Genomic DNA, 23131 nt, shown 5'->3' with positions numbered 1-23131 from the left:
TATGGTTTCTGTGTGATTTGGGGGCTGAGCAGCCCGGAGCTAACTAGTGGCCTCCTACAACACCCACAGGCAAAGGGTAGATGGGATAATTTAAGAAAAACTGGCTAGAAATAAACCAAACTAATGCCACGCTGTAAGACTAAATCTCTGTATTGTTATTTTTATATATTTATATTTTTATATTTTATTATTATATATCTCTGTTATTATTTGGAAACTGGGTGGTTGTCTTCCCAAAGGGCAAAGAATGAAAAACAACCAACAACAGAGAAGAGGAATGTACAGAGTCCTTTGGATATATACTAAAGAGTGGGGTACCTGTATCATGGGATAGGGGTATTTCTAGCTTCTTGAAGAACCTCCACACTTATTCTCCCAGTGGTCGCACCATTTTGGACTACCATCAACAGTAAGCATGTGTTTTTCTTTCATTGCTTATATGCTGGTATGTGTATCAATTCTTTTTTTATTTTTCTGGTTTTTCTTTAATGTTAGGTATTCTGAATGGGTAAGAGGAAATCTTAAAATAGTATTCATTTGTATTTCCCCAAAGATGAAGGATGTTGAATGCTTTTTAATAAAAAATTTCTTTAGCCATTTATATTTCATATTTTTCAAATAAAATACCCTCTGTTTAGTTCCTTGTCCTGTCTTTTAATTAGGCTCTTTGTTTTCTTGATTTTAGCATTGGCCACATATCCTGTGAGAAACTCAAGGACACAAAGTTGAAACAGGATGTGCTTAAGGGGGTGAGATTTGGAGGGCCAATGCAGTGGGAAGATATAACTAGAACACATTATACATATGCATGAAATTCTTATGGAATAAATAATAATAGCCCCAAATCTAAAAGTGCTAAATGAAATGAAGAGAAAATTGAATTTCTAATACATTACCAAAAACACACAATAAAAGAATTGGCAGGAAAATAGTTTACAGCAAAATGAAAATCTTCTGTACAGTAAAGGAAATAAAAACAAAGGGACAATCTGGAGGTTGTCAGAAAACATATCCAAACTAATTATAGGGATTAAGAAAGAATAAAGTTATCCTTTCCTTCCTTTCCTCCCTCCTTCTTTCCCTCCCTCCCTCCCTCCCACCATCCTTCCTTCCTTCCTTTCTTCCTTCCTTCCTTCTTTTCTTTCTTAATTTCTTTCTTCCTTTTTTTTTTGCAGTGCTAGTGATCAAACACGTGGTCTTACACACACAGGGCAAAATGTCTAGCTCTGAGTGACATTCCCAGTACCTGTTAATTATTTTATTCCCTAAATACCTAACTTTATATACATTCAGCAAATGGGAGCAGAGATAAGGGCATTTTAAAATTTGTGATATTAAAATGTCTGAGATTTATAATTTATTTAAAAATAATAGTTTCAAACCACTCTCAAGACCATCTCTGCTCCTCCTTGCATCATCTTTTATGTTATTAAGAAAAAAGATTGACTTGTAGAAATCAAACAACAGTTGAGAATTACAAACAGGATTTCAAACAAACAGCCTTTCATTTTAAATTCTCAACACTCTGAGTCAATTAAAGGTATTGGCCAGGCAATAATAATCAGAAAACATGGCTACCCGGAGGGGGCAGCTTTCTTTTGTCATAGACATAATTTTATTGTGTTATTATTTAATCGCATTCAGATATTTGCTTAAGACCTAAAGATTCTTGAATTTGCAAGTTCCTTACCAACAGACTCAGTAAGTCATTTTGAGAAAGTCATGGAAACAAAATCTTAATCGATAGTGACTTTAAACTAATTAGAAGTATACCACATCATCTTCTGAAGGCCCCTTGGGACTGCATAGGATTTAGCCCTAGAAAAGTTCCTGTTTCATTCTTAGTCATAATTTGGCAAAGCAGAGATACTCACATGCTTACCAAATTGGCCAGATGGAAAGGCTGATTCCATATCACAACAACTCCTTGGTCTTGATCTCCACGAGTTTGTTGTCCTTCCTTATGTACAGACCTGATTCTTCCCTGCCCAGAAAGACACACCCTAGTGTAGGTCCTTCTGCACCAAGGACCCTTTAGACAGGTAAGAAGTAATTTTCCCACATCAAAAATGTTTCATGGTGGAGTATCACCAAAAAAGTGCTTTGTGAAACAGAACCTCCTCCCCCCCCAAAAAACAAACAAAAAGCAATTCAAACTGTTTTGCACCCCATCGCTAGCAGAGATAAAAGAATGATAACAGCACATTTTAGGATATTTTTATACTTTCCTCAATTGTCGCTTGACAGATGCATGCAAGGGTCTATGAAACTTGAAGACTCACAATTTTGCAGCATAAAAATAAATTCCTTGGGGTTCATAATGAATTTTAGTACCAACAAACACAGCAGGAAGAGAATAACATCTCGACCCAGCACTATTGCTAATTCACATGCACGTCCCTGTAGAATTTGCCAAAATTCCTTAGAAAATGGACTGGATAAAACTTCGTACTGTTTTTAGTAAAGCTAACTCTATGAAAGATAATATTCCAATAGCAACAATTTTCTTTCCTCGGAAATCTTGAAAGATTTTTAAAGTAGACTAACTAACCACAGACATGCTTGAGAGATGCATCTTTAAAATTCTATCTTCACTAGGAAATTCCCCATAAACTGTGCTGATTTTAAAGACCTTCTGCTTGCCTGGTTTAAAATGTGGGCTCTTGTAGTAAATTTGACAGTTTGGAGAAGCTTAAGGACTCAGGGTAAATTAAATTAACGAAGTTTCCTTCTGACATTTCCAGCTAAGAGGGCCTGCACTGCTTCTTTGCCTACATCTTTTGTTAGCAGCCGTGCCGAAATGGTGGCAGAGTTCTTCATTCCCCACGTCAAAGCGGGGGCATTTGATTTTAGAATGTTGTCTGTCACTCACATTCCTTGTTAGTTACTTGATGAGCAAAGTATTTAAGAAAAGATCAAAATTTTCCTTAGAGACAGTCTTCTCCAACCTTAGCTTACTCATCTACCCAAAATTAGAATAAATTTATCTTTGACATTAATTGCTTTAAAAGTCAAGTAGATTTTTCAGAGTCATAAAAACAATTCTGGATTTCTCTTAACTCTCCTATCTAAATCTGCCCCAAACTTAAATATGTGGTCCAGAACCTGGTAAGAGGCAAGGAATGAGATTAGAACTTGTTATCCTAGTTTGAAGCCAACTTTGGACATCATGAATGAGGGGAGAGTAGAGAATGGGTGTATGTATGGGAGAGTTTGGAGGGAGGAAAGTGAAGGGTAAATGCTGTAATCATATTATAATATCAAAAATAAAAGATTATTTTTAAAGAAAAGCCTTTGATTATTAAAAAAAACAGTGCATGGGCAGAGAATCAAAAAGTGTTGAAATTCCAATCATTGAACTATTTTTCTATAAATTTTGATTACATTTTTATGTTTTATGCTCATATGCTCAGAAAAAAATTCTTCATAATGTTATCAATTGAAAATGTATTTAATGAGACCTTATTTCAAGTTCATGAAGGCCAATTTAGTTCTTATCTTTTTATGAAAGATATTTGAGATACTTTCTCAAGGTAGCTTTTTAATCCATTATAATTGATCAGAATTTTCTAGAATTCACACAATTAAGGGTATTGCTACATCCATTTATTTCAAATTGTTTAGCTTTCTGAGCATATAGTATTTGAACATCATTCTAGTTAATAAATTTAAAAATCTTTGCTATCAAACTAACCAATAAATATTAATGTTTTAATTTATCTTTTTAGTAAGTTTTATATTATATATCAAAACTGTGTAATAAAAAAATAAAAGATAATACTCTATTCCAGCTGTGACTTTCTGCTAAGAAATTCACAAACAAGCAAAGGACATATTCTTGCCTGGGGAATATTATATCCTCAGACACCAAGACAAGTATGGAAAACAACTAAAAAGCAATGTGAAACATGTCGTTTTCAGATTTCAATGTTTATAGAACTATCATGAAATCTTGTTAAATTGTAGATCTGGTTCTGGAGAGCTGGGAGGAGGAGCAAAGCTCCTGATTTCTATCAAGTTGGGAATGTTGGCTCCATTGTCTCCTGCAGTTTACCTCAAGCAGCAAGGAGACTGCAAGGTATGAATGACACTCCGCCATCGCAAATTGTATGACTTCATCCTTCTAGACTCTATTCATTGTATGTGGAAAGAACTGAATACATCAAACACATATGCTATGCCTTTTGTAACTCTAACACATTGATCTCTATGAGCACATAGAAACGTATTTTTTCTTAACATTACTTGTAAATTAAATTTCAAAAGTTAGCTAGCATGGATTTTCTTTCACTGCCCTCTCTCCTAGTTCTTCTCAGGGTCTATAATGTGAACATATTTTGAATATTAATGTATTGAGATTATCTTGACTGATGGAAACCATTGACATTCAAGTTGTACACATCAAGTGTGAAGTGTTAATTCCTTAACAAAATTCAGTTATGATTATTAAATAATTTCTTATTTATACAAATGAAACATCTGGAGTTGGATATTTTAATATTGCCTAATAGGAAGATAACAACTTTTTGAAAGTTGATTTTCAACTCTACAGTATATTTCGAAGTATTGGTCGAAGGAGTCTAGGAGATCCACAAACAATATAGACTATTGAACAAGCAAACCAAAAGGAAAGAAAGAAAAAAAAGGAGAGATGATTTCCTAAAATATTGCCATTCATGGTTTAAACAGTGGTTGTAGAAAGAGCTTTTATTGTTTCTAAGAAACATTCATTGGTAGCAAAACAATGATGTTCTTTAAAAGTTCTACCAGAATAGTCTACTTATTTTTTTTATAATATACAGAGAAAGTAGCACTCTTACACACACACACACAAGCTGCAGAAAGAAATGGTCTTGGAAGCTGATTCCTAGTAAAGACTGTGATTTAACAGGACCCAAACTAGAGCCATTGCATTGTTTGATATGCGCCTCTCACTCATTGTCCTGCAGTCGCTCCAACTCTCGCTTTGTGCTATCCTTCTGACCTGGCCTTGGCAACTGCAGGATTGAATTTATACATATCAGAAAATAGGGTAAAGCTACCTTTCCAGAGCATTGGTCTGTTTTCCCAGCTTACAGAGGCTGCAGACTTTAATTTTCAAAAACATTATTCCCACTCAGGAATCGCTAACACTCTTATTCCCCATGGGAGTGTTTGGAGGAAATCTTAGGATAATGAGAACTTACTGTGGGAGCAAAGGGTCAGAGCAAGAGCGAGAGATTAAAAACAACTTTAAAGTCACCTTTTACAACAATGTATTAGCAGCCAAGGAAAAGAACAGGTAGCAGAGAGTGCTTTTGACACTGACTATAACTTCATGCCTAGCTTAAGAGGCAGGGGAAAGGGACAATTTTAGCAGCAGCAGGAAGCTATTACTTTGCCTGAGCTACAGAGAAACGGAAAAATGCCAACAAATAGGGCTTGCCAAAATTAGAACCACATCACTGTATCCTGTGGTAAGCGACAGCCATGAAAATCAAGCACCGCCTGAGTTAAAACCCCAGGAGAGGAGAACACACAATAAACACAGGCATGTCTCACTTTCACTCCCCTGACACACACGCTCTGCCTAAAAACATCTACAAGTCCACATTTGCTTTCATCCTCAGTGGTCTTTTTTTTCTTTATTTTTTAACATTATGCATTATATTTCCTTTTTGAGGGGGTGGGAGGGAGAGTACCCGTATTATTTCAGTTTATATGAATTTCAGTGTGCAGATTCTATTTATTAAAATTTAACATTAGTTCATATCTTAATTCTTTCCTCCAAAGCAACATATTTTCAATTCTCTTGGCTTTGGTACTATTTTCTTTAACTTATGATTTTAAGGTCGTTTATACATCAGACAATATTGGTGTTGCTTTTTGTGCTGCAATGAAAACAGCTCGCTGTATTCTACCTCGTTTTCTGAGTCCTCCCCTATTTTCCCACACCATCTTCTTGATCCCATGGAAACATCAATATCACCACTGTGAAGTGGTGAAAACAGAATAAAATAATTAGTTTACCCATGTTCATACCAGCAAAGGTACTGATACCAAGAAAGATGGGTGTCCAGAGAGTTAGCTTACAGTTATGCTGAAGGATTAACTATAAATGGTTCTCCATATAATTGTAATATATTAGCCTGTGTGTACCTAACAATTCTGTCTGTCCCCAAACTTTTTCTCTCTCTCTCTAGAATTTATTGCTTGTGGCTTTTCCATCACAAAGTTCAGCTTTTATCACTTAAAAATGTCTGGTTTCCTTCATTCTTGAAAGAGACAATTTTCATTGGTTATAAATTTTAGGTTGTTATCGTACAACATACCAAAGATATCCTATTATGTCTAAGATTTTGCTGGATTCACAAAAAAGTCAGTTGCTGATCTCTTTCTCATTGTTTTGTTAATAATCCAAATTGCTTTTTGAATGCTTTTGTGTTTGGTATTTAAAATCCACTGTCAAGTGTTTAAACATGGGCTTATTTTATTTGTATTTTTATTTCCTCTGACACTGTACTTCTTATCAGTTTTAAATTATTGAGCTTCTTGCCAATAATTTTCTTGCATTTTTTTCCTTTCAGGTTGTAAGAAGTTCTTCCTATTGTGTCTCTTCTTTCCCTTTAAATTCTGTCTTAAATTATCCTGGACTTTAATCTTCTATCATTCTTTCCATTTCTTTTCTGACACTTGATAAATGCTAAATGCTTTCTTCAGTTTTAAGTCTAATTTAATATAATTATTTTTAATTGATTTTAATTTCTTGGATTTCTTTTATTTCTGTCTCAATCATTTTGATCTTATTATTTTAGTGTTCTTTATACTACTATGGAAGATCTAAATTTATATTAAGGATTGCCTTAAAGGCCAGATTTTGCATTCAGAATTTTTGATGTTTTTTATGAAGTCTTGGTTATATTGCTTCTGTGTTTTAAATTCTACCAGGCTGTCATGTTTGTCTTGAAGCTTTGTGTGTATATATGTGTACATGTTGATTTGTGCATGTACACATGTGGAAAGTGTCTTCCTTGGTTGCTTTTTTTATTTGTAGGGATATTGAACCTAGATTTCTTCAATTTAGACTCTCTCATCAACAATTCCAAGGGGTCTTCTGCCTTCACACCCTATCCAATTCTGGGATAACAAGACAATGTTATCACGCTCAGCTTTTTGTGTGAGTGAGAAGCATCTGACCCTGGGTCATCACACCTGTGCAGTAAGCCATTTTGCAGACATTATTTTAGCTCTCTAACTTGAGACTGGCTTCATGAGGTGCTCTGAAGTTTGAGACACTGTCCTCCAGAGCAATTCTACATTTCTTCTATTGTGTAGTGTTCAGAACTAAGCAGCCAATTAGATGGTTTTAGTTTGCATATGACACTCAGGGGTGAACTCAAGTTGCCCAAAGGTCTGTCTTATGTGTTATTTAAGGAATGTGCATTTCCTTTCTGCTCAAGAGAAATGTCACAGCACAAGCTTGTCTTTCGTCCTTCCCTTTTTATGCGGTAGGAAAATGAAAGTATGTCTAGTTCTGTCTTGCTCTTTGGTTAGAGCCCTTTAAAATACAAAGATCAATAGGTAGTGATACTTCTGTACAAAACCTGCAAAATATGTAATAACTAATTTTCAATTCCTTTGATTCATACAAAATCTACTTAAATTATCTTTGGGTTCCTAAAGTCACCCAGACTGTGACTTTAGAATCCCTTATTTTCAAACTAAAATACAGATAGAATCAGAAGATATTTTTCATTTATTACAAAAAGACTTATTTTATTAAGGAAATTATTCATCCAGAACATGGTACAATGCTGATAAGGATGGGAAAGGGTCACATTCCCTTTAGATGAAACTAAGACTGGGTACATCAATGCCCAAGGAATTTGAGCCAATTTATGTTTCAAAGACAATTGTATCTATTTTATATTTATTTTAAAAGTGCCTGCTGTTAATTGACTCAGAGTCAGCACATACTCTTTACTTATTCCCAGGTTATTAGAAGAAATATGTATTTATCTATCTATTTGTCTCTTGGTTTATTCATAATAAGAGAACCAAGCACAAACCAGCCGTCCTGAAAATAACCAGATATATTTTGATCCCCAAACCTTATTTTAGTATTCTTTGGAAAAAGACAAAATATAGATGAATGTTATGTTTGCTTAAAACTCCATGCCATATTTACATTCTATAGCTGACTCTCAATATTTGTTAAGTACTGACAAGGTAGCAAATCTCTAAATAGATACAAACTACCTAGGTGAAATTTGTACAACTATTGACTTTTTCTTTTTTAAAAAATATATTTATTTTACATAAAAACCATAGTTTCCTCCTTCGTCCACTCCTCCTGTTCCTCCCTACCTCCCTCCAACACATCCCCATTCACTCCTCAGAAAGGGAGTCAACAGACCTGGCACATTAAACTGAGGCGGGACCAATTCCCTGCAGCATCAAGACTGAGCAAGGCATCCCACCATATGGAACATTTCTCTTAAAACTTAGACAGCTAGGCAGTGGTGGCACATGCCTTTAATCGCAGTACTAGGGAGGAGAGGCAGGCAGATCTCTGTGAGTTCAAGTCCTGCCTAGTCTACAAAGCAAATCCAGAACAGCCAGTTCTGTTAAACAGAGAAACCTGTTTCGAAAGAAAAAAAGAAAGAAAGAAAGAAAGAAAGAAAGAAAGAAAGAAAGAAAGAAAGAAAGAAAGAAAGAAGGAAAGAAAGAAAGAGAAAGAAGGAAGGAAGGAAGGAAGGAAGGAAGGAAGGAAGGAAGGAAGGAAGGAAGGAAAGAAAGAGAAATAGATGGTTTTTGTGCATTTATCAACTTTTCCTAAATGTTCTCTCAGTAAAATACTTTCTTAATATTTCCATGTAGAATAGCATTTTGGTTCTGGCTAGTCCTACTGGTAAATACAATAGAAATTATAAATATTGCGTGTAAATTTTCTGTCACTATAATGAAATACCTGATAGAACTGATTTACAAGAGGAAAGGTTAATTTATTTCACAGTTCTTGAGGTTCCAGCCTACAAGTGGATGAACCTATCACTTGAAGTCTCTGATGGCGTTGTCGCTAGGCAATGATAACTAGCCTATGACAGAGCAAATGGCTCACTAAGCCTGGAAAACAGCGGCACTGCTCTGGGAACAAGTTTTTAACCCTTAGGATTTTGTGGGATTTAACATATAAAGTATAGTAAATATATTCAAATTCATGTATAGAGTGCAAAGTGTAAGAGAAATCCATAGATATCAAAGAATGTGAGAAATTATAACTCCCAAAACGAGCTCTATAGCCTGTAACTGTCCTACAGCTATCTTTCCTGAGTAGTCTTGAGTTTTGGGTCTAATGGTACAAATGCAATGACAAGAGACCAAAAATAAAATCTAGACTCACATAATGTCAAAGTTTTATTCCCAAAATAGAGCAAGAACCTAAGGAAATGTTGTTTGGAAAAAATAACAAACAAATGTAAACTAGAGCAAAAACAAACATAAGCTGTTCTCAGCCAAGAGCCAAGGTAAGACAGATGAGGTAGACTGCAATATAGCAAAGATAGCAAATTATCTCTTTCTGCTTTCATATCTTCCTTTCAAGTGGGGATGAAACTCAGAAGCCAAAGGTGTGCGATTCTCAATAAAGTATACTTACTTATTCTATAATTTACTAAAACTCTGAGCAGCTCACCTGAGTTCTTGGTGCTATAGTTTTCTCATTAGTGTAGTCAATAGAACAAGTTTGGGATCTTGATGAGGCTAAATCTACTACTACTATAGATACACAATATTAAGTTATACACAGCACACAGTATCATAGTCTCTTTTCCTATTGCTGTGATAAAATATCCAAATATAATTTCTAGAGGAAAGGGGTTTATTTAAGCTCACAATTCAAGGTTATAGTCTGTCATGACAAGTATTGGCATCTTGAAACCACCCACTGGCCACATAGTGTTCACAATCATGAAGCAAAGAGCAATGAATCCTAGTGCTCAACTGACGTTATGCAACTTAGGCTACATGGTCTAAGGACTCAGTTACTTTATCTAATGATGCTATATAGCTTCTCTTAAACTAATGTATGTGAGCTTTCTTTGGGTTGGTTAGCTTGAATTAATCCTTTCTCGGTAGGCAAACTCATGGTTCTAAGGTTAATAGCTGGTGGGAACTATGTTTCCTGAAATTTGCTACAAGATGTGATCAGAAAAACTAAGGGCAATAGGCGAGATGAAGACAATATTTCCTCTATTTTTCCTAGTTCCCAAGATTTACCTCCAAGTTTACTCCCCCTACAGTCTTATAAATAGCCTAGTCTTAAAAACAAAACAACAACCACAAACCCTTCTCTTTTTTTCTCTAAACTATTTCAAGTAGTTTAGTTTTAGTTTACACTACTTAATGTTAGTTATGAATATTACATAAACCATTTTATGTAAAATGAAAATCCTTTGCAACATAGAAGAAACTAACAGAATTCTCTCTCTGCTTTTATATATAACCAAATCACTTTTGTTTTCTTTTTTAAATCACTCTTTTGAGCACAGAGTGAGTAGTAGACATTTGTGAGCAATGTGCTAATTCAGGATTTCCTGATGACATCATAGGTCTCTTGGTTATCTGAATCTCAAGATATTTTAGCCATTAATAAAGTTTAGAGATAACTCTGAACAGAGTTTATTAGTGCCTCACATAGTTAGGATTCCTTTCTATACGAAGATCAGTCAAAGTAGTATTGACAATGTGAATTTGAACTAGAAAAAGGTAAGAAAAGACATTTGACATCTGGATGCCCTTGTATAAATAATTATATAAATTAATGCATAATATATAAATAATTATACAGAAAAATAAATATTTATGATAACATTAAAATATGCAAAATAATTTTGCCAACTTAAATCACATATAATGACTCCCAGAGGAGAAGAATCAGTAATTGTAATATTTGGTCTTTCAGTAAACCTGTGTTGAACAGAATGCCTATTTTCTAGATGTACACACATCAGTTTCTAACAGCCTATTGACTGTTATGGTGGCAACATCTGATTCCAGTAACTGTGCTTTCCCAGAATTAACTAAGTTTTAATGGAATGAGCATCAATTACCCTTCTGACTCCTTCCTCTAATGTCTTTGTAATTTTGGTAATGATGTTTCTCTTCGTATGGAAAGGCCATTAGAAAAATAGACAAGATCCCTGTTATCATTTCAGCTTCCTCTTGGGTTAAAAATATTAATTCATCATATTTTAATTATTAAATTATTTTTAAAATTAAATAAAGAGATGATTCTATAATTTTCCTACTCCATTTCCTCCCTTCAGTCTCTCCCTTGTATCCCCTTTTGCTCCCTCTCGAAGTCCCTTTTTTCCCCTTTTAATTGTATTATATACAAAGTGCTAACCTGCTCAGTCAGGTTAGTGTTACGTGTATGTATATGATGTCCGGGCTGACCAGTTTGTATTGGATAGCCAATCAGAAGCTGATGATTTTTCTCCCACTCTCAGCAATCCTTAAGGGCATGTAGTCCTTCGTCTAGGTGTGGGGCCCACTGAGACTTCCCTTCCTGTTACTATGTCTATTGGTATTGTTCTCCTTCGCCTTTCGTGCAGGCAGCCACATTGTTGAAGTATTGGCTTGTAACTTCCCTGTGATTTCCAGGAGACATAATCTCACAGGAGTCTCCTGGAAAATGAAAGGGTGGCATATCGTTTTAAATGTTTTTTTTTATTTTAAATAGTAACATTTAATAATAGATATTTTATCTACTCTCTTCAAGTTTGATTTAAGATTTAAAAAAAAAGAAAAAAGAAAAAGAAACCTTAGCCTGACCAAAGATGAAGCTGGATGTCTACTTTACCTATAACACATATGAATTCTGTGATTTGGGGAAAGGCAGTTTTCTAGTTGGGCAGAAAACAGACGTGAATAGCAAATAGTATATAGGAAGTGGAAGATAGTGAGGGTGGCAGACTCTGGGCAGAGACAAGCCCATGTGAATTACAGGGATATAATGATTCTCATGTGCAAACTTCATTTCCCCATCTGTGATGCTTAATAGCAGGTTTGTATGTTTCACAATTATTAGTTTTTGATGAAAAGAAATTATTTTTCAATGCTTAACACAGCGCTTATAGTATAATAAGCACTTACAAGATCCAGAACAAATTAAACGAAACTGAAAATCCGTTAATAAAAGGGAAAACATAATAAGGGAAACTGACACACCATTGTCTTGGTTATATACATGAATGTGTGAGCTATTTTTAAATGTAGTTTAATGATGTAAAAATACTAGTAAATGAAACACCCTAAAATATAGATAATTATTCCACTATTTTAAAAAAACAGTATTATGGAAAACCTGGTTGTATTATTTGGAATGTGTTCACACACTCTTCTGATAAGTCCCCATTCATTGTAGCTATTTTTTCCCTCTGCTGCTTAAAAATATTCTTGCAACATGAACAGTTCCCACAGCAACTGTGCTTCCGAAAGTTCTTCACAAACTGCAATGTGGTGTTATTTGACTTACCTGCCTTTCTTCCCTTGTGCGTGTGCATGTGTGTATTCAACTAGATAATGCTTTGAGATAAATGTACAATGTCTCTTGTGGTCGCTTATTAAGATTTAGGTTCCGTGTAAGCAGAGCTTGCCTGGCTACACGGTAAATTAATCTCTCATGAAGGTAGTTCCGAAAGACACTCCACCTACTGTTGCATCACAGGCACTGGGGATTTTAGTCATAAAATTTGCTACAGATACCATCAGATGTTAAAAAATTAAACTTAAAACATTAAATAGCTGAAATATTTTTTAAATCCCCTTTAAGAAAGATTTTAAGTCAAAAAGAAAAGAGCAGTCCTCTGCTTCAACTTCTTTCCTCTACTGTTCTTTAAAGAATGGAGTTGCAACAAGAATGAGTTGGAGGGATGATTAAAATTAGAACGGTAAGAGAAAGATTAGAATAGAAAAAGAAAATACCGCTATCAGCTATTATTCAAGCTCAGAGGAGAGAGAGAGAGAGAGACAGGACTTCTGAAGTCTGTGGCTGTGTTTGCCAAAACCTAATTAACAGGATTAAGCTGTGATATTTCTCTTTCCTCACTGGGCAAACTAAAACAACACTTAGAAAGATATCCTGTATCTAATCTTAAATTAGGCTTGTGTTACCCCGTTTATTTTAAAGTGCATTTAAAATATATCAACAGAGTGAAAGCCACGGCGTTCCCTTAAATAACTATTACAGATTGATAACAAAGTAATTGAAAAGGCAAGTACATACTTGGAAAATTAATAGAATTAAAAGAAAGACAGTTCTCAAGTCTCCAAATATCTTAATAAGTAGTTCAACTTCCTGTATTGAATATGTCTCAGCAAAGAAAACAGAATTCCTTACCTTCACAAAACTGTTCATTAAACTTATTCCATTTATTGCTGCTTTTTATGCGGATGAAGTAATTTACAAAATGAGTATCACAATATTGCTCAGTCCATTTGTAAATTTTGATTGTATTTTATGTCATATTTTCCCTAACACTTATCTCCATGTACCAGTGACAGGTGATAGAAGAGATGAACAAAGTGTGCTCAACAAAGTGTGTAGCATTAAAATTTCCACAGTTTTAGAAGTCTGGGATAGTCTCAGCATCCTAAAGTAGTACACGATGTAATTGAGTCTTGTATATTTATAAGATTATTGATAATAATTGGAAACTTGTTTAGGATGTATTTGAGCTACTTTATGTTAAGGATCATTCTATATTATACAGAGTCAACAAGCCTTTTTTTTTAAGTTCAGAAATCTGTGTTAAGACTTCATCATACTAATTGTGCCGACTTACCAATATAACTTAAATTCTAAACAGCTGCTTAATTATATTACTAAGAAACAAAACTAACTTCATGTAACTCATTTGTGTTTTTATACCTTTAAATGCACTTTTGTACGGTGGCAGTTTTACTTAGTTCTTTTCTATTCAATATAACTGAATGAATAATAATTTACATTAATTCTTAATTTGTATATTACTCACATTTGACATGAATAATGTTTTTGTTAGATAGGTCCGTGTTGTGAATATAAAATACCTAAGAGAACATCATTGATTACTACCTGTTGGATGTCCACCGCAATTCCCTAAATTTTTTTTATTTATTAAAGATTTCTGTCTCTTCCCCACCGCTGCCTCCCCTTTCCCTCCCCCTCCCCTAATCAAGTCCCCCTCCCTCCTCAGCCCAAAGAGCAATCAGGGTTCCCTGCCCTGTGGAAAGTCCAAGGACCACCCACCTCCATCCAGGTCTAGTAAGGTGAGCATCCAAACTGCTTAGGCTCCCACGAAACCAATAGGTACAGTAAGATCAAAAACCCATTGCCATTGTTCTTGAGGTCTCAGTAGTCCTCATTGTCCGCAATGTTCAGCGAGACCGGTTTTAAATTAAAAAAAAAAAAAAAAAAACCTAGATTGAATTTGTTCTTTGACGATGTCTAACATCTGTTATTCAATCTGCTTACTCTCAGAGCCAACTTTCCCTTTCCTCTACCCTACCCCTGTCAACCCCTACTCCTTTCATGTCCCCTTCCACACTTGTGTCTTTCTGCTTTGTTTCGTGACTCACTGACTGTAGCATTGGTTTGGATCTATCCACCTGATCCTGAAGACGTTGCCAGTGGGCGCAGCACTGAAGAAAACAAGTCTCCTTGCCACATGATCCATAAATGGCCGATAGTTTAGAAGGGAGGAGTACATGAATTCTTTCCCAACTCCTCTCTGACGACTGACAAGCATAGTCTTGTGCAGGCGCATGGCAGCCTGCCTGAGTAAAGTCATGATTGCAACAGCTGTGCAAGGCCTTAAAGAAATTCATACTCCTTCCTATCTCCTGGATCTCTCTCTCTTTTTGTCTTTCTGCCTCATCTTCCATTGTGCTTCCTCAAACTAAGAATGAGTAATATAAATATCTTGTTTAGGGCTGTGTGCTTACTAGTCACATTCAATCAGCACCTTGACCGGTCATGAGTCTCCATTCATTGCCATTAATTATAGAAGACATCTCTAAAGAAGCCAGAGAGTAAAACTTGCCTTTATTTATAGACATATATTTAGAAGTAAATATTCTGAACTCAATAGGTTTTTATGTCTTTCTTTTGACAGGAGAAGACCAAAAAACAAACAAACAAACAAAAAAAAAAAACCCAAAATCTCAATTAGTCTCTGACTTCCAGAGAGAATCTAAAAACCATTGCTCTTGGTTAGAGTGTGTTTCTGGACATTTTTGAAGCGACCCTGAGAACAAAGATGCAACCTCTCCAAAGTCAGGGCCACTATTACAGTACCTCTCTTGCCTCCCAGTAGAATATCATCAGTGGAATTTAATATTTAAAACAAGGTTACAGTCTACGTCCATAGCATGCATAAAGGGCCCAATCTCATCTTAAGTAAGAGACTAAATGGCTCACGGCCATCAAGCTCTGGTATGCTCACTGACATTCTCAGCCACTGGCTTTCCTTTCTCATCACCTACGTCTGTTTCAGTTATCTTATTTCATTTATTTCAATTTCGGCCCTATTATTGTCTTCTAGTAGTGTTTTTCATTCAATTCTAGGTATCTGTATGTAGATTTAAAAGTTGTAGTGGCTTCAGGGAATGATATATCCCTGCAGTCCTTGCCTTGTCCCCATCAGGGAGCAAAAGTGAAGCTTTTACTGTCTGTATACGAAGTATGGCCAAGCTCCTGACAAATCCGCATGCTTCCCTCAGCTGCCTTCCTTCTTGGATCTTTTTGTCTGCGGCCTAGGTCCAGCTCCTCTTCAAGTATCTCTGTGGAAGTCTTGTTAGCGGGGGAGTAAGAGGGAAATTTGATGTTTTCCTCCATACTACTTTATAGCTCAGTGATTTTTATACTGAGATCCTCCTCCCTTCCAACCCTGGAGACCCAGACACTTTAACACATGGGCCTACTGCACGAAGCTCTGCAGACTTGCCCCTACAATGGCATACCTCTCATGGGAAGAACAGAGCAAGGTATGCCCGGTGTTTCTTTTGGTTTTAGCCTCTTCTCTATCTGAATCTTTAGTTGAATAAGGCTTGAGCTTTTGCTCTGTATTTTTTATGTTTGTCTGGTTGTGTTCTTCAGATTTATTGGGTTAACTCTTCAGCAGCTAAACTCAGTCTCCCAGTTTTGCTGATCTCGGGGCAGCCGGTCAGCGTTCCATTTTGCAGAATTTGCCTGGTGCTGCTTGTCTCTGTAGTCTTGGCCTGGACTGCTTGTTGGAGTAGCTCTTGAGTGGTGTTAGATGTTTTCCTTAGAAAGAAAGAAAGAAAGAAAGAAAGAAAGAAAGAAAGAAAGAAGGAAGGAAGGAAGGAAGGAAGGAAGGAAGGAAGGAAGGAAGGAAGGAAGGAAGGAAGAAAGAGGAGGGGGAGGAAGGAAGGAGAAAAAAGAAAGAGGAAAGAAAGAACACAGTCTTTTCTCATTTTACATATCACTCCCAGTTCTTACTCCCTCCCCTCCTCCCATCCCCTCCATTCACCCCCATAACACCCCCTCATCCACTCCTCAGAGAAGGTAAGGCACTTTGCTTTGGGGAAGGTCCAAGGCCCTCCGTACTATATCTAGGCTGAGAAAGGTGTCCATCCAAATGAATTTCCAAAAAGCCAGTAAAAGTAGTAGGGTTAAAGCTTGGTGCCGCTGCCAGTGGGCCCTCAGTCTGCCCCAGCGGTAGGACTGTCACCCACTGTGTCAAAACAAAACAAGCAAAGAGACAGAAGGAGGAAGAGGAGGAGGAGGAGGAGAAGGAGGAAGAGGAGGAGGAGGAGGAGGAGGAGGAGGAGGAGGAGGAGAAGAAGAAGAAGAAGAAGAAGAAGAAGAAGAAGAAGAAGAAGAAGAAGNGGAGGAGGAGGAGGAGAAGAAGAAGAAGAAGAAGAAGAAGAAGAAGAAGAAGAAGAAGAAGAAGAAGAAGAAGAAGAAGAAGAAGAAGAAGAAGAAGAAGAAGAAGAAAATAGAGATGCTCTGCTCAGAGAATCCTGCAGAAGAGGGAGAGGAAAGATTGTAGAAATGAGAGGGGATGGAGGACACCAAAAGAATATGGCCCCCAACTAAGCAGGGCTCATAAGAGCTCACAGACTGAAGTAGCAGGCACAAAGGCTACACTGCTCTGCACCAAGTCCTCTGCATAAATGTTACCGCTGTTAGCTTGGTGTTTTGTGGGACTCCTGATAGTGAGAATGGGTGTGTTTCTGACTATTTTGCCTGCTCTGGGGACTTTTCCTCCTACTGTATTGCATTGTCCAGCCTCAAGATGGGGGTTTTGCCTTGTCTTGTCCTGTTTGGCTGATGTCTCTTGGAGGGCTTTCTCTGAAGAAAAATGTGGGGGAGGGACAGTGGGTAAAGACAATATAGACTCCGGGGGAGAAGAGAGGCAGTGGAGTAGAGCTGGGAGGAGTAGAAGGAAGGGACAATGTGGTCAAGATGGATTGTTTAAGAGAAGAATATGTTTTAAATAATAAGAAAGGAAACTTAAAGAAAAAGAAAAATGTACTTGAGAAATGTAGATTGTGTTATCAAGAATGTTATCATACTAAGATCATTTATCAGTGTCCAGCAGGGAAAAAGTAGGGTTTATTTTCCTAGATAGAATGTAAAGTAATAATTTCTTAAAATGAGTAATTAAATGTATTTCTGTGATGCTGCATATGTTTTATTATATATCCATTGTTAAATATTTTAATTGGGGTAGTTAGCATTTATCTAACACAAAAATATTTATTCCATTTCCTTGTGGTAAGAGCATTGAGGAGGGATAGGTCTGGAGAGCCAGCTCAGCAATTGAGATCATTGAAAAATCTCACATTGAGGTGCTTTAAATTGTATAATATATTATAAGCAACACCCATCTAAGACAACAAATACCAATCCCCATTCTTCTCGGTAACTGTAATGTTTGGTCAGTTTCCACTGACCAAAGGCTCCCCCATTTTTGACCCTGATCCACTCCTCTAGCAATTAACACTCTATTCTCAACTTCTACAGGGCTGTATATTTTAGGCTCCACAATTTTAGGTTTCACACGTGAAGTCGCCTGATATTTGTATCCACCAGAGATAATCTAACAAGAAGACTTATTAACAGGTAGTCAAGAATAAGGATGGCATGAAGTGTCATGGCAACACTGACCTCACCCAGCAACCAGCAATCATTGCTAAGGCTACAGCACTGACAGAAATGACAGAAAATTCAAGGAAGAAGCTTGCTGGGCTGGGACTCCATCAATAAAGGAGTACTTGCCTGATATGGGTCTCTCAGTTTCCTAAGAAAGAGGTCCTGTAGGACTAGGATTAAGCTTTTTTTAATTTCTTTTTTAAAAGAAAACAACCTAATTTTTTTATTGTACGTACTAATCCAAGCTCCCACTCCCTCCTGTCCTCCCATTCCCTCCACATCCGCCCCCCAACCCCTCTCCAGTCTTCAGAAAGGGTAAGGCACATATCCAAGGTCCTCCCTACTATATCTAGGCTGAGCAAGGTATCCATCCAAAGAGAAAAGGTTCTCAAAAATCCACTACATGCAGTAGGGACAAATCCTGGTGCCACTGCCAGTGGCCCCTCTGTCTTCCCCAGTCAAGCAACTGTCAACCACATTCAGAGGGTCTAGTCTGGATATATGCTGGTTCCTTTCCAGCCCTGCTAGCATTGGTGAGCTCTCTCATTAGCTCAGGTACACTGTTTCAGTGGGTGTACCCATCATGGTCTTGACCTCTTTGCTCATATTCTCATTCCTCCCACTCTTCAACTGGACTATGGGAGCTCAGTCGGTGTTCTGATGCAGATCTCTGCCTCTGTTTTTTTTTTTTTTTTAATCAGTTTCTGGATGAAGCTTCTATAGTGATATTTAAGATATCCATCAGTCTGACTACAGGGCAAGGCCAGTAGAATTAAGCTTTAACAGGAGAAGACAACCTAGCCAACTGGTGCTGGCATTCTTCATGGAGTATACTGAAGCTGATTATCAAAGGATAAGAAAACTGTCAAAACCCACAGTGGGGAGCCAAGGGGAGCACATAGAGGAGCCAGCCATGCTAACAAGACAGAGAACAAAAGGGAATGAACATTCTTTTATTCTCCCAGCCTGTCCTTTTAACAGTTCCCAGCAGGCAGAGCCATGAGGAAAAGGGAAGTTGTGGCTTCCATGCCCTGTCCCAACACAGAGAAGGAGCATACAGAAGGCAGGGCTTAAACAGCACAATGGTTTTTATGCCACCCAAAGGAGCCAATGGATTATAAACTTTCAAATTCATAGTAAATATCCTTTCTGTAGAAGTCCATTTTAATGGAGAACATTATTAATATAATTAAACATGGAAAATAAAACAAATTAAATAATTTGTTCTTTAAATTTCAAATGGACATGTGCTTATTGTCATGAAAAACTGAGATTAAGAAACAGAAAATGTCTGAATATAAAGAAAGAATAGAAGAATAGTTTGTAAATACATAGATATTAGATTTTCTGGTTATTTTTATTTTAAAGTAGTGAAATGCTTATACAGTTCCAAAGATAACTTACAAAGAAAATTCATTCAGTGACACCTCTTTTCTATCTATCTTTCCAACCTGGTCCCTTCTTTCTTATACTTAATTAATTTCTAAAGATTTAGGGCAGTTTCTTACTTTTAGTAAAATTGGTGTATTTCTATATGCACAATCTCCTATCTATGATATGAATAACAATATACAATGTGAAAAATAGATGAATAAAATTTTAACTTGTTTTTTCTTATATATGCTCTTAAGGTATGTGTAATATTTTAAAATTAAAATATATCAATGAAAGTCCAATAACCTTGGTTGACATTATTGGACTAAGTAAAATTAGATTATTTCAAATAAACTTCTATTTTCAAAATTCTCTTCCCTCAAGTGTAAGTTATTATGAAGTGACCCACATTTTTTAAATGGTTAGATTTAAAGATGTTTGGCTGATACAGAGGTGTATTTTAGTTATATAATACGTCTATGGAAGAAAAAAGAATATTGAGCAATTTTACAAAAGAGCTAAAAATATAACTTTGATTGTCATAGGCAACCTTTTTCCTACAAAGAATAAAAAAATGAGGATGAGAAACACATGGGAGATAGAAAAAAAAACACATGTTCTGAAAGTACGCACAAGAGGGATCAATGAATAGCATGAGCACACATGTCATGTGCAGTTAAGCAAATTATCAGCCAAAAAAAAAAAGGCTAAATTCCTCACTGAATTCTCATTTTCTTCTAAGTGGAGATTTTCGGAGCTCAGCTCTATTCTAGCTGGCTAGGAGCAAGGAAAACAAAGGCTGTAGAATGGATACAAAATATAATTCTGAGTAATTCCACTGAGATGGAACTGTATGGCGCACTTTTCCTTTTCCACTTAGAAATTACCTTGGTTTACAAACACCATTTTTCTGAATAACCCATAGAACATATGTTAATGCTCATCATAGGTATTATATATCATGCTCACCCAAATTTTTTAGCCCATCACCTTTACAAAATCTGAAACAATTTCTAACTAGAGATCCTAACTTTATTTTTTGTAAACTTTCCAACAGCCCTACTGAGAGTTTTATTATAAATATTCACCAACGTTCTGTTTATAGTGCTACTTAACCCTCCTGGGGATTAGTCTAACTCAACATGCTTTCTTTTTCACCTTGGCTGTTTTGATGTGATAAGTATAAAATGGGAAACATTAGACGTAGTCTAGAGACATAGCATAATAATATGTTCTTATTCTCACTGCTTCGCATAGGAGATGCAGTATAAGAATGTGAAGGAACGTGTTCAAATGACTCGTGGTTAATTAACACAGTTGGCCTGGAGGAATACATCTGAAATTGGAGCACTCAGGAGGTGGAGGCAGAAGGAATGGGAGCTCCCATTTTTTTTTTTTTTTTTTGATTTAATCTTGTCTACATAGCAAGTTTGCATCCTGGGTTACCTGGGTCCCTATCTCAAAAAGTCAGAGAAAAGCAAAATATTTGTAGATCCACTTTGGGTGGTGTTTGCCTACTGCCTCTCTCATTTTTGATCTTTTAACTGTTTAGCTTGGACCATATCTAATTTTTGGGGTTAAACTATATATTTTATGGGACACATGAAACATTTGTAACTCTATCTGAGATAGAAGTAAATACCCTTAATTTTTGCCCTTTTGAATTACTTTATTCAAAACTTTTAATTGTCATTTTGTGGTAAAAACTTTTGAAACTTTGAGTGCCTATAGGGGATATTCATTAAGTTTTTTATTATCACTTAATGTGAACTTCTACGTTGTAAGATAAGTTCCTTTAATATTTTGAAAACGCTAATTCAGTGTACCTTGGGTCTGGAACTCTCAAGGAAAATATATTATTACCACAAATTTATTTGCTAATAATAATACTCTATACATTTTAAATTTTTGCAAAGTATTTTTAAATACATTTTATTTATTGAGAATTTTGTATGTATATACATTTTAAATTACTAATTCAATGTAATATTAAAATTGATTATAACATTACTTTTTTAATTTCGACCCTTTCACTGTGAATTATTTCATTTTTTTTTAATTCTAGAAAGCATATCTTCAATATTCCTGATATAGTTCTTCATATGAAGTTGTATTTCTTCATGGGTTTCCAATTTCTTATTCTAAACTGGAACTTTTTTTCCTCTTGGAATTATGGGACCAATTAGAAAAGGCAGCATTAGTTGACTGATGAAAGAAAGCCTATTCTTGGCCAGAGCATAAGAGAATCAAAGAGAAAGACTCTCAAATCCACTTCTAAGTCCTTACAAAGGCTGGTAATCTTTCTGAGAGTAAAGAGACAGTGGGGAGGATTTTAATTAGCTAGCAGAACTGATTCTGACTTATTCCTGGAAACGAGTTGGTTGGATTCATTTGAGAGACAGGGAAACCTTTCCTTTGATCCTTCTGTGGATGTCCCCTGTGCAAGCAAGAAGCTTGTCCACTAAGAAGGTGCTCTTTGGTAAGATTTTAGTAGGATAAAAGATTACAATAGTTTGTCACAAATCTAGAGGAGCATAGTAAATCAGTATATCATCCCACTGGCTGAAACAGGTTTTCCCCAGATCTGTCCTGTGTTTTCGTTTGTTAGTTTGTTTTTGTGTTATTGTGTTTTTCAGCAACAGGCAGGTCCTAGAATGTTAGTTAGGGTGTCTTAGGTTAGGAAGACATCTTATCTAAAACTGAAGACTGGTTAGCAAGAGTTGTTTTCTCAGACATGTAGTGAGAGTGTACATGGTGTCATCTCCTAAGCATTTGTATTTCAATTTTCTCAAATTTGTCTTATTCTCTCCCTTTTTCCTTTTTCTTTTCATTTATTTATTTATTTATTTATTTATTTATTTATTTATTTATTTATTTTTGCAACAGGATTTCTTTGTGTAACAGTCCTGGCTGTCTTAGAACTGACTTTGTAGATCAGGCTGGCCTCGACCCCACTGAGATCCTGTGCCTCTGCCTCCCAATTGCTAGGAATAAAGGCATACACCACCCCTGCCTGGCTGCTCTATTTTTTAAAAGTATTTTCCCTTTTTCTCAGGAAATTTTGCCAAATTACCTGATACCCTGTTTGCTCTTCCATACACATATTCTATTACTTCTTTTGTGATGTTGACTTAAGCTACGGTTTTTACCTTGGACCTTTCTCATTTCCATATACCTCTATTCTTGTTTCACACAGTGGTTCTCTACATCTCTCTTGATATGTTTATTAGGCTATCTTAATTTCTTCGTCTTTTCTGGAATATTTTTGTTCCACATGACCAAGAGTGTATGAAGATGTTTACATGTCCAAAGACAAAGCTAGTGCAGACTTAGAAGTTTTCAGCAGTAGAAACAACAGGCTTTTAAAAGAGCTTGCTTTCTATTTTTCTTGTCATTTATTTCATTTTGGCATTTTCATACATATTTATCATTGCATTTTGCTCAAATTTACTACATCTCGTGGACTCTCAATTTTCTCCCTCTTCCTGCCAAGTAGTCCTCTTTCTTTTAGTTCTACCTTCCACTTATGCAAGATGGCTCTCAATATTTACCTTTCATAACTTATATCACACTCTTCTGTATCTTTTTACTCAAGGTCACTATAGGAATATATGG

The 23131-nt window shown here is 36.0% G+C and overlaps 1 long non-coding RNA gene across 1 annotated transcript in view; it reads left to right on the top strand.

The window, feature by feature from the left end:
- LOC126504802 (uncharacterized) overlaps nucleotides 1-23131 on the top strand; it is a 45866-nt gene that overhangs the window by 6993 nt on the left and 15742 nt on the right. The window contains exon 2 of the long non-coding RNA XR_007592712.1: nucleotides 3967-4078. This is a non-coding gene — a long non-coding RNA (uncharacterized lncRNA). The remainder of the gene's footprint in view (nucleotides 1-3966; nucleotides 4079-23131) is intronic.

The sequence above is a fragment of the Alexandromys fortis genome, unplaced genomic scaffold, assembly GCF_014885135.2.
Source record: "Alexandromys fortis isolate MF-2015 unplaced genomic scaffold, M_Fortis_MF-2015_v1.1 scaffold_32, whole genome shotgun sequence".
Lineage (NCBI taxonomy): Eukaryota > Metazoa > Chordata > Mammalia > Rodentia > Cricetidae > Alexandromys > Alexandromys fortis.
Note: the sequence above shows the minus strand (reverse complement) of the source record. Positions and strands in the feature narration are given on the sequence as shown.